The 14,986-nt window shown below is 43.6% G+C and overlaps 1 pseudogene; it reads right to left on the bottom strand.

Moving 5' to 3' along the window:
* Nucleotides 1-14,986, bottom strand: part of LOC121270801 — a 119,704-nt pseudogene that overhangs the window by 13,030 nt on the left and 91,688 nt on the right.

Here is a 14,986-nt window from a genome sequence, read left to right as displayed (position 1 = left end):
AATGAACAATACAATATTGTGTGGTTGCCAACAGATGATAACGTATGCAAAATAATTTGAATCAAGGACGAAAACCAAATTAACGACAAAGATCAGAAATGATTTTTTTAATGAGCTAAAGTGTCCAAATCAATCGCTGAAACCCATCCTTATTTCTAATCACTAACAGTCCTAATGAATTGATATTGGTGTTTTCTCATCTCAGGTTTTCAAAGGGAAGCTGCCAGCAATACTGATGCTGGTAAAATTCTTGGTATTCTTTTACAATCCTCTTCCCCCCAATTCTGCGTGCACTGTGAATGCTCCCAGCAAAAGCAGCTGGACCCATCAGATAAATGTCTTTACGACACTGCTTATGGGCCAGGGATGGAGCAGGAGTGCTTCCCCCAGGATCAGCAAGTTAACCTCTTTCCCAGTCCTCACGGTCTAACCATAGATTCAACTTCCCACCACCCCAACCCCCTCATCTAGTCCTCCCCTGAATGGCCTGCCCAGACGTTCCACTTGGTTGCTGATCCCTTCCTCCTTTCTGCTCCCTGGCTGAGGCCTTGTGCCACAGGCTTTCCTGCCCAACAGCCTCTCCTTCAGTCTGCTTAAGTCAGGCCCTGTTCTTACATGCAGCAGGATCTGTACTTCCTCATTGCTTCCCCGCTGCTAACCACCCTCCCTTTCCTCCCCCCCAACGTTTCCTGCACATAAACGTCGGAGCAAAAGTGCTCAAAGGTTGCAGCTGTATTTCCATCGTGCATTGCCTTTAAGGCCCAGGCAAGGGCCCCATGCTCAGAGTTACAATGCGTGGCCAATGGCAAAACCAGCAAATTTTCAGTGCTGCTGGTGGAAGAACCTCAAGGGTTAATGGCTGCTTCTGGGCGAAGGATCCTTCGGGAAGAAGACCTATGTTTCCTTTAAGCTTGAATTAATGAAATCAATAAAACGTGGAATTAAATGGAGACTTTAATCACATGCAACTTCCTGCAGACACAAGTGGTCGCGAAAAGCGCTATATAAATGCAAGTCTTCCCGTTTTTTTTTCTTTTATTAACTGGTTATTTACCTCGCTGCTGTCTATGGGATCACGGCGTGCATAAAACGAATACCAGGTCTGAACAAGGAACGGCAATCACCACACTGCAGATTGTGTGAAGCACTTTGAGATATTTCCGAGTGGTGCAATCGGAAGTAATACAAATGCAAGTCTTTCTATCCTTAACAGCTTGAAAAACCATATAAGTCACACTTTGACAGCCTCCAATTAAAGAATTCCCATTTGTGCTCTTCCAATGGAATGGCTTTTTCCGGTAGGTTGAAGCAATACTTACCAGAGGTTTTTATTGACAGGGGTGAATCCTTCTTCCCTCCTACATTTTGTGCGGACAGCAGAAATAAATCCCTGTGGAAAGAGGAAACACAGAGTTGGTCAATAAGAGCTAAAAGGAAGGAAATGCGTGAGCCGGTGGTATGAGAAGCAAGTGAACAGATGTTGATAGCAATTTTTAACAATTTGCATTGATTATGCTACAAAATATTACATTGGGTTAACCACACAAATAGCCGCTGAAAGGAAACAACCGGGAGAGGATCTCATTGAAGTACAAAGGTAAAACCAGAAGGTAAATTTAAATTCAGAAGGTGAACACAAGTTAAATGAGCAAAATCACATTTTCGGGCTGATGCACTTCTTCAATAAAAAGAATCATCAACACACGAAATGGATTTGTGGAATGAACCTCATGTGTTTTGGGTAGGACTAAAACCCGGAATCCTTTTGAAAAAAGAAGACTTTCATTTATGTAGCTCCTTTCATGACCTCTGGACTCTTATTCGCTATTATAATTCAAAGATTTACACTACAATTGCAGAGTTGGTACAGTTAGGTAGTGCATGGATTCTACAGTTGTAATGTAAATGCAACTGGAATCTGCTATCAGAACCTGACATTGCAGCAAAGTGGAGTGAGAATACTGGGATTTGAGAGTCTCAGTATGCTTCACTATGAGCCAACTGATGCAACGCAGCATAGAAAGCCCATGAAGTCCGCCTCCGGTGCAAGTGCCCACCTAGAGGAAGTGGGGAACTGGTACCTGTGATGAGGAGGGCCCATTTAAGGCTTACAGCAGTGAGTAGGCAGAATACAGCAGCATAAGTGGCCCTCTGGGAGCAGTGGGTTGCAGTGCCCCTCTTCCCCCAGCTACCAAAAAAGCTAATATAAGATCCACTGAGAACCACATTGCAAGGGGTGGGGGAGGCTGATGGTAAATATAAGATCCCACTTTCAGGGGCCCAGGTCCCAGAAATGGGCCACATTTCCACAGGTGGCTGATGAGATGCACATGGTGAGATTAGCTCCATCAAAGTCACGTCAGCTGAGGTTGCAGGAACCCAGCATATTCTGCTTCCAGCTAATTTGGTGGCCATTCCAATGAACTCTCCCATGATCTTTGATCAGCATCCACGGGTATAGCTGCCAATGTGATTTTCATATTGGTCCATAGCTGGACCAACATTAAACTCATAATGTAAAGCAGCCTCAGAGACCTGGTTTCTATTGGACAGTGATGTGTTCACACACCTTTAGTGTACTGTTTGGCTGTAGGTCAGATTTGCAAGTGACCATCACAGGTTACCTGTGGGCAGCCCTCCTACTTTTCAGTTCTGCCTTTCTTGTTTATTTTTCCCCCTTAACTTCAAAAACGTGACTGGTTCTAATGTTCAAATTACTTTTATGGTTGAATGAGGCAGAAACTGGCCTGGAGAATGCAAGCTTATACAGAGATGCACACACTGGTAATGTGATTCATTTCCTGCTTATAGAATTTTCAAATCTTCATTCACTCCGGTTTAAAAAAAAGTCTTCCAGTTCAAGGTTGGGCTATTTGCCAATGATGCAATGATACTGTTAGGGCAGAGAGACATTTTTACAACGTGAATGACGTTGTTTCATTGGGTGTTTACAGGCAGTTAAAACTCTCCCAACAACTTCAAAGGGATGACAATCCCTGTTGAAAATTGATCTTCATTGGTATTGATTTTTAAGTAACCACTCTACCTATAAGCAAGTTATATTGCACTAGCCAGATTCTTACAGCCAGTCTACAAATTCATCTAATGAAATGAGCAGATTTTATGAGATTGTACAAGAACTAAACAATTGTACAGGAGGATTTCCACTTAACGTTCCTGGTATGTACCTAGCTCAGTCATGATTTTCTACCAATTACATAACACACACAGAGCAGAAACTGATCATTCAGTCCCATGTTGATATGTCCCACTCAAGCCTCCTCCCATCTGTCCTCATTTAACTCTATGGCCAGAAGCTTCGGGTTGGTGAGCAGGGTCAGGCCCCACACGCCGATGTGTAAAATGATGCGCCGTGACATCGGCAGGCACGCAGCGGAGTCAGCTGCACTCCTGCTGAACTGTCAAAGGCCTGTTAAGGCCATTTAAAGTCCAATTGAAATGATTAAATGAGCTGCCCGTCCAACCTTAAGGTTGGGGGCAGGTGAAGAGCCCAGGCGGCCTGCACATTTATCACGGAACCTCATCCACAGGCGGGATGAGGATTCATGAAGGTTTTTAAAGTTTAATAAAATTTTTAAATAAAATTCATTGACATGTCCCAGTCCATGTGGCGCTGTCACATAAGGGGACAAGTCTTAAAATTTTTTTTTTCCTTTATTAAAATTTTTAAAAATCAAACTAATCTCCCTGAGATAGCTCTGTGCCTCAGGGAGATTTCTGCGTTCTATCGCAAATGCGCGCGGAAAAGCACAGGCCCCAACTCAGCCTACTCCCCCCACCCGCACAGGGAGCACTCAGCACTTGCGGGTGTGCATCACGCTGGGCGGGTCTTAATTGGCCCGCCCACATAAAATGGTTGCGCGCCTGCCTGCGCCCACTCCCGACCAACCCCACCACCGCCCCCCCCCCCCCACCAACGGGGAGAAAATTCTCCCCTCTGGTTATATAATTTGAGTATTGCTGAAAAAAGACATTTTGTCAAAGCTTTTCATCTTGCACTCATCAGGACGATCACAAGAATACCAATGTCAGGGACAACAACAACTTTATACTGTATGAGAAGATCAGTTGGGTGGTGGACTCTGATTGGTAGAGGGGTTGCCATGGAAAATGCACCAGTTATTGGTGACGGACAGTTAACTGCAGAGCATTGTTTGAAATTTAAACCAGGCAGCTTGACTCTGATTGGTCAAGATATTGCCTTGAGGAAAGAGCCAGCGAATGGCTATCATTTATTTTGTTTAGCTGAAACAGGCGCAATGTGTGTACATGTTCTTCCTGCCTGCAAGAATAGGGCCCTGTGTATTAATATATGTAGCTTCCAGTACACACAAATGTACCACACTGTGAACCTGACTGATAATGTTAAATTGGTTGTCAGTGTAATTTTTAGCACCCTGAGGATTATTTAGCAAATGTTGTCCAATCACGAAATTACATCTAATTTTGAACACTGTGTTTTGAGTTTTGCTTTACGCCCAACCTTATCTATGGCTGATTCTGCGCAGCATGAATTGGCCAATTGGTTGGGCAAATTATTACAACCAATTTTGTACAAATTTTCCAGATTCAGAGTGAAGGATTCCTTCACATTTGCAAAGACCATACAGGACTTACGATACCAATGCTGTGTCCATGCACCCATTTGACATTGCTAGCCTATTCACCAATGTTACACTTAAGGAAGCCACAGATATTTACGTTGCAACACTACATCATGGTGATCTAGACCTGCCACCATTGCGTGAATCAGTATTCACAGCTTATGAATGCGGTAACTCGCGCAGTTGAGTTCAGCTTTAATGACACCATGTATGCCCAAATAGATGGTGTTGCCATGGGATCCCCTCTAGGCCCATCTCTCGCAAACACCGTTGTTGGGTTCCATGAGAAACGTGTCTTCAATGGAGTGACACCTAACCTCTTACCCCTCGCATATTTCCAATATGTAGACAATACATTTGCTATATTTAAATCCATAGCAGCATATAATAATTTTGTTGTATGTCTTAATGGGCCCCATCCTGCGCTCAAATTCACACCTGAAATGCAGCAGTCAAATGAACGCCCCTTCCTTGATGTACCAGTTAAGAAATCTTCCAGGGGTCTCCCCACGCCTCCCCACGGTCTCCCCAAGCCTACCTTCACTGGTCAATACACATGTTGGGATCCTTACACTTCCACGTGCTATAAAATTGGCCTTATTGGCAACCTCGTAAATAGGACCCAAGCCTCACCATGCAAGCTTGATGCTGAAATAGGGCGCATCAAAAACATCCTGTGGAATAATGGCTATCCTAATCAGGTAATTTCACGCTGTATGTCACACAAACTCATGAACGTGCCTAAGACCTTCACTTTCGGATCTCAGATTACCCTGGAAGGGTAAGGTATCTCAAAAATTTGAGCAACAGGTGAAGCTAGCTGTTTCATGCTGCTTTTATGCAGTAGCAACATGAGAGGCATTTGCCACTGACAGGATACTGCCGTCAAGCCAAAGAGATGTTTTGCCTATCACACAAATGAGTAATACAGTATATGAGTATCATTGCCAGTGTGATGTTAGGTATGTAGGCAATATGTCTGAAAGACTGGTGAATCTTCCACTGTTCGCAATGGGCAAGATACAGACTGTACCCAAACAGACCGAGCTCGCAAAACTCAAAACACAGTGTCCAACATTAGATGTGATTCCTCAATTGGACAACATTTGCTAAATAATCTCAGTGTGCTTAGAATTATGCTGACAACCAATTTAAGATTGTCACTTGGGCTCGCAGTGTGGCACATTCCCGTGTACTGGAAGTTACGTATATTAATACACAGGGCCCTGTTCTTTGCTGACAGACATTACAGATGTTTCAGCTAAACTAAATAAGTGCTAACTATTCACTGGTTCTTTCTCAGGGCAGTGCCTTGACCAAGCAGAATCAAGCTGCCTGGTTTAAATTTCAAACAATGCTTTACGGTTAACTGTCAGTCACCAATAACTAGTGCATTCTCCATGGCAACACCTCCATCAGTCAGTCTATTTTCCAATCAATTAGCAGTGTCTTCTTATACAGTAGAAAGTTGTTGCTTTCCCTGGCATTGGTATTCTTGCGATTGTCCTGATGAGTGCAAGACGAAAATATGCAACAAAATGTATTTTTTCAGCAAACTCAAGTTCTGTACTGCCAAACGACTATTCATATCATTTGGTGTCTATTTTTCTGATGTCCCAGAAACTCAGGAGTAGGCCAGGGTCCCCTACTGATCGAATGGTGCTTGGGTCAAGCTCCACAGCAACACATGAGGAGATGACCCAGGGCCTCGCGCCATTACAACGCTGTTATATTGCCACATTTCGATGGGGCATGGGATTGGCAGAATCCTATCCACCTGTTCCAGTGTGTGTTAAAGAGCCCATGGTCACATATTTGGAAAATGTGCGGGGAGGTGTCCCAGTCAACATTTTTGCCTCAACCACAATTAGCAAGAGTTTATTATTTGTCTCGGTTTTTTTTTGTTGGATCTCGTTGTATGTAAAGTGGCTGGTGCTCTTGCTGATGCAGCAGTCACTGCTCTTCAGGCTGAATCTACCTGAGAAAAATGCTTCAGTGACATTTCCGAGAGATATGGAAGAGTGAGTGTTACCAACCGAACCAAGATGGTACAGAAATAAAGCAAGCAACTGTAGAATTACATCTGAATGGCTTTATTTTAAATGAACACTGATTAATCAGGAAGTCACACTTAAACCTAACAATTAAACATATGAGTGATGTCAATGACCTTGCCTAATTGATTATGCCTAAATAATTATGGATTTCTCATCTTTTTCAAAGAATAAATCACATCAGCTGGTTAAATCCCATCTGTCAAGTTTTCATTTATATAGCTTGCTCCTGTCACTCACACAATGTCATCTAACAGAATTAGGTTTGATCCTTTCCCTACTATGACAGTTTATGTTAGAGACAAAGCCATGCAGCTGGTGACATGAAGCAATAATGAGACATCAAGCCATATTTCACTGGGCCAAGGATTAGGAGGTGGGTGTTGATGGATTAGCAAAAACCATATTATGTAATGAAATCTTTCAGTCGAAGAATTATTTGTTGCTGGACCCACCATTTTAATTCATGCGATTTAGGAAATAAGACTCGCTTGATGTAATACTTTATCAAATTTTTAGATACATTTTAAAGCATTTCAAATCCCTAAATGCAGCGGCTCATTGCCAGGTTAATTTGCAAATAGCAAAATCCCACAAAGCAACAAGATGAATGGGGTATATGGAATTCGGTTGCAGATTGGCCACAATCTCATTGAATGATTAAACTGGCTCAAGGGGGCTAAATGGCCAACTCCTGTGTTCCTATGATCTGTGGTAATTTAGGAAAGAATGTTGACCAGGACATACAGGAGAGCTCGCGCTCAGATTGTGCCAAGGGGTGTTAACGTGCACAAAAATCACTGGCATAGAGATTTGGTTTAATCTTTCATCCAAAGGATGACATCTCCACCAACATAGCGTTCCCTCAGTGCTGCACTGTAATATCAGTCTGGATTATATGTCCAAATTCTGCAGTAGGGCTTGAACCCACAACCTCCAACCTAAGGCAAGAGTTTTAAAAATAGAGCCCAGCTGACACATATTAATGAAATTCGCAGCAACCTTTCTTTGAAATTACAAACTGAAATTAAAAATTGTTGATATTTCTACCAGCCGGTGAAAAAACCTGCAAATCAAGAGGCATGTAATCCTGAAGAGAACAGTGTGGAGACGCATAATGGGCCACAAACAAAAACTCGTCAGTAAAGACATCATTTAAGTTTACTGAATCTAAGTGAAAGTTTGGACTGTGTAAGATAAAGGAGCTTAACATTGCTTAAAATGAGCAAATTAACATGGTCAATAAGCACTAGATATGTGATAAAACTGATTGGCACCACATCCACAAATATTCACTCCCTCTACCACCAACGCACAGTAGCAACAATGTGTACCATCTACAAGATGCACTGCAGGAATTCACCAAGGTTCCTTCAACAGCACCTTCCAAACACATGACCACTGCCATCTAGAAGGACAAGGGCAGCAGATAAATGTGAACACCACCATCTGTAAGTTTCCCTCCAAGCCACACACCATCTTGACTTGGAAATATATCACTGTTCCTTCACTGTCACTGGGTCAAAATTCTGGAACTCCCTCCCTAACAGCACTGTGGGTGTACCTACGCCATATAGACTAGTGTGCTTCAAGAAGGCAGCTCACCACCACCTTCTCAAAAGCAACAAGGGATGGGCAATAAATGCTGGCCCAGCCAGCAAAGCCCACGCCCTGTGAATGAATTTTAAAAAAGGTTTACTATTTACAAGCTTCCAGCAAGGTCAGCCAGGGAAAAACAAAGTAAGTGAACAGTTGGTTGATTCGGAATCGTTTCACAAAGTTGAAAGGGAACTGGTTCGATATATATTGAGACGGGGGTTTAAGGGATACACACAGAGATATCAACAAAAGTATTAACGTTTTTCCATTTGGGGCAGGAATCACAGATTAATTGTGCACAGTTTCCAAATATTCCAACAACACCTTCCATACAAGTGCCAAAGTGGAAAACTTAGTGATCAATGGGAGGCAGAGGGTGGGGGTGATTTCCCTAGTGGTGGGTGAGGCTCTCTGCTACAGGTGCCTACTTTTGAAATTTAGGCCTTGTCACTTCTCTGAGCTATGACTATTTGACACTTTTGCTTGAGTCTCCATTCTGGCTCTTATTTGATGACTGCAGAACCACCGGAGCTCAAAGGAGAATTGGAAAAATGAATTAAAATTCTGTTTGTTCCCTCACATGGCTCAGCACACACAGTACAAATGTGTCCTGACATGGTGGAAACAGGCTCCTCAGGCACTTCGCCTATCAGCCAATTATAAACAGACAGCATGCTCGATGTGAAATGGGGTGCAGTGGATCAGTAATTTCTCTGGACAAACTGCACTTAGGAAGGGCTTAATGTTCCAGGAAAAATGGAATTAGTCAATTGGAAATATGAAGCGGGCTGCCGCAGAATTCTGTCTTGCAGCTAGCTTCTGCGAATGCACCTCTCGCTTAGGCGAGGAAGCTTAAATTTGGCAGCTGATCAGTGTGATATTTCAAACAAAGAGTGCTTAGTATTGACGTTAGTTGCCTGAATTGGTAAAATGACCCTTCCCTGGGGCAAGGATCCTTTATTTTGACAGAGGGAAAAAAAACATCAGCATAAAATTTAAGAGAAAAGGGATAATTTCTCTGAGAAAGTAAAAATCGGTGTTCCTTTCTGTCAGGTTTGTCAAATTTACCCAAACCAAAAACTGGTGAAAGGTTGAAAGAGATTTTACCAAACATTATATGAAGGATTGACAGTATACAACAAAGGAACTTCTACATTAGTAGAATGTTATTGAAGTCCTCTGTCATTAAATGTGCATCAAATATAAATGTAACAACATCAAGTCAAGGACCAACCTTTACTTGGATGCTACAACCTGCGATCGAGAGTCTAGGTTTCCTCAAGCCACCTTCTAAACATGTGCATCTGAGGGTATTAAATTCTAACATGACACAATGATTATTAAGAGTTCCTGATCTTGGCCTACGATGCCAATTACACGTGTAGGCAAAAACTCCGCTCATGTGCAGCTCCAAATTTGCTAATTTGTGCACACTTTAATGAACTCCAGCCGATCCGGAGGCTGGGGAGAGCAATGCATGGAATTTGCAGCTTCTCCATTTGAGCACCAATTTCTTTCTGTAATATAAAATTGCTGCAACTAAGCAACACTCTAAAGAGTACAAAGTAAAGAGTCTGCGCACAAACGGGTGCCACAGGTAGGGATCACAAGAGATTCACTGAGTCTTTAAGTATCAGAACCTCTCGCTAGATACCCATCACATGAACCATGACTACATTCCTTGTTTAGCCTTTGGTCTTAAAATTCTCAGCTGAGTTCAAATGCCTCCATGTCCTTACCCTTCTATTGCTCCACCATTGACTGTGTTTTCAACTATCTGGGCCTTCAGCTCTGGATCTTTAAATCGTAAAATTGTAAAATATTTTAATTCAACACTGAAGTACAGTCTTATCTGGCTAAATTCAAACAATATTATAAGAGAACTGGGTGGCACAGTATGCTAGGACAGAAGTGTAGCGTCTGTGTTGAAAACCATCTCCAGACTTCTCACTTCAATAGTTAACTGGGTGTCTCGAGCTGTTGCTAGAAAACTATCCATTCACCTCCGGAACCTGGGTTTGCAAATGATCAGCATGAGAGCTGGCATCTTAGGGAATTGATTGCACCCTTGTGGCTTTACTAATCTAGTGGACAAAAAGTAATGAACTCTTCCCTGGTGCGGCATCGGATGTACACTTCCTTGTAAGTACGACTGAGACAGCACAATTTTCAATGAATCTCAGATGGATTCAATGCACAAGTTAAAACGTCCTGTGCAGAGGTAGGAAATGCATCAGGGCCAGGTTATAAATCATTACATCATCATTCTCTGACAAATGGAATCATCAATCTAAGGCAGCAAATCTCAACCAGCCATCCCATTATCTTTTGGAACATGGAAGCTGTTGAAAATATTGCCTTTGCTTATGAATTGGAAAGAGGCAAGCAGAGGAAAGTGTTTTTTTATCCCAAAGCTGTCGTGATGTAGAACTCTATACAGTTTGTAGGGCCAGACAGCAGTGTGCAATGGATGGTGGGCTCCAGATTGTCAGAGAGCACAACAGTTTTCATTTATCAGTCAATAGAGACAGTGTGGGCTGCAAATCTGCTACTGTACACAATCTAAGCTGCCTCTGCAGTCTGGTGTTGAAAGAGCACTGCATTGCCAAAAGTACTGTTCTCTGGATGAAATGTCGAACCACGTCTCCCACTCTCTGTTTTGGAAGTTCTAAAGAGCCTATGGTATTATTCAAAGACGGACATAAGAATTAGGAGCAGAATAAGATTATTCGGCCCCTCTGCCATTCAGTACAATCATGGCTGATCTTCTGTCTCAGCTCCACTTTCCTGCCAGCTCCCCATATCCCTTGATTCCCTGAGAGATCAAAAATCTATTGATCTAAGTCTTGACTATACTCAGTGATGGAGCATTCACAGCTCTCTGGGTACATAATTACAAAGATTTACAACCTTTCTCCTCAACTCAGTTCTAAATGATTGACACCCCCTTATCCTGAGATTTTGCTCTCGTGTTCTAGACTCCCCACCCAGGGGAAACAATCTCTGTGTCTACCCTGTCAAGCCCCTTTGGAATCTTGAAAGTTTCAATGAAATTGCCTCCCATTATTCCACTGATCCCATGAACCAATCTAGTGAAATGCGGAGAGGCCTCCGTGTGTTCTGGCCAACGTTCTTGTCTAAGTGGTCTTTCATTTCACGGCTGTCTGTGTGGCCTCGCTGTGCACAAAATGGCTGTCAATGATGCCCATCAACAATCACTGCAATTCAAACTAATCAATTCTTTTAACTGTTTCTCACAAATTTGATTAGTGTGATATTAATAAAAATCTTTCTTACTAATTTAAACATAATATTGTCCATCCTTTTGACAGACGTTTTGGTAAAACCAGATTTTTGACACATATCCATAAATGCTGGTTTTACTTTTGTCTCATTGTTCCTTTACGTTGCAATTTCTTCCCTTAACTTTCCCTAGATACTCCAAGATATAGAAACACACCAGGAAAAAACTGATAAATAACCGGGGGAAAATTGCCTTTATATAGCTCTTTATTGCCTGTCTTAAAAAGTCCCAAAGTCTTTCACCTTTTTCATTTGTTCATGGGATGCGAGTGCAAGGCCAGCATCAGTCATGCTTGACAAATTTACTGGAATTTTTCGAGAATGTAACTAGTAGAGTTGATGAGGGGGAGCCAGTGGATGTGGTTTATTTGGACTTTCAGAAGGCTTTCAACAAAGTCCCACATAAGAGATTGGCGTGTAAAATTAAAGCACATGGGATTGGGGGTAGTGTATTGAGGTGGATAGAAAACTGGTTGGCAGACAGGAAACAAAGAGTAGGGATAAATGGGTCTTTTTCCAAATGGCAAGCAGTGACTAGTGGGGTACTGCAGGGATCAGTGCTGGGGCCCCAGTTATTCACAATATATATTAATGATTTAGATGAGGGAATTATATGTAATATCTCCAAATTTGCAGATGACACAAAGCTGGGTGGGAGGGTGAGCTGTGAGGAGGATGCAGAGATGCATCATTGTGACTTGGACAAGCTGAGTGAGTGGGCAAATGCATGGCAGATCCAGTATAATGTGGATAAATGTGAGGTTATCCATTTTGGTAGCAAAAAAAGGAAGGCAGATTATTATCTGAATGGCTATAAATTGAGAGAGGGGAATGTGCAACAAGACCTGGGTGTCCTTGTACACCAGTCGCTGAAGGTAAGCATGCAGGTGCAGCAGGCGGTAAAGAAGGCAAATGGTATGTTGGCCTTCATAGCCAGAGGATTCGAGTACAGGAACAGGGATGTCTTGCTGCAATTATACAGGACCTTGGTGAGACCACACCTGGAATATTGTGGGCAGTTTTGGTCTCCTTATCTGAGGAAGGATGTACTTGCTATAGAGGGAGTGCAGCGGAGGTTTACCAGACTGATTCCTGGGATGGCGGGACTGACATATGAGGAGAGATTGAGTTGATTAGGATTATATTTGCTGGAGTTCAGAAGAATGAGGGGGGATCTCATAGAAACCTATAAATTCTAACAGGACTAGACAGGGTAGATGCAGGAAGGATGTTCTCGATGGTGGGGGAGTCCAGAACCAGGGGTCACAGTCTGAGGATATGGGGTAGACCATTTAGGACTGAGATGAGGAGAAATTTCTTCACCCAGAGAGTGGTGAGCCTGTGGAATTCGTTACCACAGAAAGTAGTTGAGACCAAAACATTGTAAGTTTTCAAGAAGGTGTTAGATATAGCTCATGGGGTCAAAGGGATCAAAGGATATGGGGAGAAAACAGGAGCGGACTATTGAGTTGGGTGATCAACCATGATCGTGATGAATGGCGGAGCAGGCTCGAAGGGCCGAATGGCCTACTCCTGCTCCTAGTTTCTATGTTTCTATCTATTGCCCATCCCCTATTGCACTCAGGAAGGTGGTGGTGAAACATCTTCTTGAACCGCTGTAGTCCATCTGGTATAGGTACCCACAGTGCTGTTGCTGGGTTCAAGGATTTTGGTCCAGTGACATAAGGAACGGTGATATAGTTCCAAGTCAGGATGGCATGTGACTTGGAAGTGAGCTCAGGGCCAGTGCAAGTGTATTTAGTGCCCCAGGTGAACATCCAGCCTGGCAGCACCCACCCACCCACCAACCGCAACCCCCACAAACAACTTTCAAAAATTAATACATGAATTCTGCATACCCCATCAGTACCACACTCACACAACACCAAAAAATTGTCAAACCCATGGGTGTTTGTTAACCGTGGCTCACTCCTATCCCAACCTCCCACGGTTCTGCAGCACCATGTTCCACTGGCACCGCTCACTAGATTCATGCGCTCTGATTCCACACCTCTCACGAGTTCTTAACACCCGCTTCACCATGAGATCACACAGGAGCTTACTGATTGGCTGAAAACGTGGAACACTTAGGTAACCAGCATTTTTGACTGACCGGCATCACCCATTCCCCGCGCATGCTGGATAATAGGGATTAACTTTATCTCAGTCTGTCTGGTGGAAGCCCTTCCCCTCTCCCTGCTTTTCCATTTCCCTTTCCCATCTTTTACTAATTCTCAGATCTCCATTTCAAAGGCTGTTACTTTCAGCTGCCTGGAGAGCAGAGGAGTGCATTGTCCTCCGGCTGCAGATCGCTGAGTGCGGGCGGCTTCACTGGGCTGAAGGCCGGCCATGAGCAGCTGAGTATCTAAACCAACCAACGCAATGGATAAAGCACAAGTGGTGGCAGAGAGGGAACGAGTCATGGAAAGTGGGGAAACTCAAGTGATTGGAGGATCAGCACACGCGGAGGGGGACAAGGAAAGGGAAGCCATCTGGATTGGTCAGCGATCACGTGGAGGGAAATGGGAAGCTGTCATTGGAGGTTTAATGAGCATGTGCAGAGAGGTGGATGGGACCAGAAAAAGGCTGTTGCCTGCTTCAGAAAACTCCAGAGGACTGAACTGAAACTACATCGAGCTTTAAAATTATATGAGCAACTTCTCACGAGTGCCGCGGGTACTCATATCATTTTAAAGCTCCACATAGTTTTTGCTGCAGTGCCAGCATTGCCACCCCCAAATCTTGCTGCCTAGGCAATGGCCTATTTTGCCTAGTGGTTGCACCACCTGTTGGGAACCTGCTCTTGTTGCCACAGTGTTTATATGGCTGGTCCAGTTCAGTTTCTGACCCCTTGGATGTTGATGGTTGGGGAATTCGGTGATCTTAATACCAATGAATGTCAAAGGGAGATGGACTCTCCCATGTTGGAGATGGTCATTGCCTGGTACTTGTGACATGAATGTTAGTTGCCGCTTGCCAATCTGATTGTCCGGCAACACCAAGGGTGCATTAGTGGCCACTGCCGGGACTGCAACAAGGAAGCAGAAGAAGGCCCATGGATCACCAAAAATGGGTAAGGCCAGGGTCCTGGGCAGGGAGAGTTTTGGCAGGTTTTGGTGGGCGGGGGCTGTGGTTTTAAGGCAACAGGTGGATAGGAGGAAAGGAGGGGTTCTATCTTAGGGGAGCCCCTACCACCACCCTCCCCCTCCCCCTGCAATGGACACTCCCCCTTCCTTCCCACCCTTTGAAGAATTATTTTAAAAATTGGGCTGCCCACTCCCCCCCGACTGTCCAAGCCAACCATTTTATGGCATGGGCAGCATATTACTGGGGTCAATTGGCTTGGTAAGAAGCCTGGTTGACCCTTTGATTGACTTTTTAAATATGGCAGGTGGGCTGCTGATG

The sequence above is a fragment of the Carcharodon carcharias genome, chromosome 28, assembly GCF_017639515.1.
Source record: "Carcharodon carcharias isolate sCarCar2 chromosome 28, sCarCar2.pri, whole genome shotgun sequence".
Taxonomy (NCBI): Eukaryota; Metazoa; Chordata; class Chondrichthyes; order Lamniformes; family Lamnidae; genus Carcharodon; species Carcharodon carcharias.
The sequence above is the reverse complement of the archived record's forward strand: the minus strand, read 5'-3'. Positions and strand labels throughout refer to the sequence as shown.